A 757-nucleotide genomic window follows, 5' to 3' on the forward strand; every position below is an offset into this window, starting at 1 on the left:
ATATATATAATCGAGTCAGCTCACGAGCTAATGAGCTGAGCTTATCCAAACTCAAGCTCTGCTCATTTAATTTATGAGCTCAATTCCAAGCTCAAGCTTGGCTCACTAGTTCACGAGTTTAGTTTATCAAGCTATTAACGAGTCGAGCTCGAGTTAGTTCATGAGCTGGCTTGACTCACTTCCAGCTCTAGCAGTCACAAATAATAGCACAAGACTAAATAATATAAGTTGAATTTTATTGCCGTTGAAAAACTATTGCTTAAAATAATAATAACAATAATTATTATATATTGTTCTATAGTCCTCCACCAAATCCATTAACAAATTTTCGGTAAATACATACTTACTTAGGCAAGAGATTCCCCACCGAAATCATTCTCTGTATGGAAGCCAAATAGAAAGATGACAAGCAAACACAAAACTGACACGAGAAGAATTTGTATGGCATGAGTGCTTCTTTTCATATTGGAACAAGACAACATCTAAGTCTGAACAAAATATCAAATATGCGAGACTGAAATGATAAGATACCTTCAAACTTCAAAAACTTTAGTCACAAGTAATCCCAAAAATATGAAAAGGAAAAAAAAAAAAAAAGAAAAGGCAAGGGAATGTTTGAAATATATTGTACTGGAAATGAATGAACCATAAAGTCAAAACTAGGTTGAATTGTGTGTGTGTGTATGGGGAATAAATATGTCACCCTCTCTTCAGGTTAAAGAAAAGTAGGATCGAATAAATTCTCCCACCACTACAT

Source organism: Arachis ipaensis, chromosome B10 (assembly GCF_000816755.2).
Source record: "Arachis ipaensis cultivar K30076 chromosome B10, Araip1.1, whole genome shotgun sequence".
NCBI classification, from domain to species: domain Eukaryota; kingdom Viridiplantae; phylum Streptophyta; class Magnoliopsida; order Fabales; family Fabaceae; genus Arachis; species Arachis ipaensis.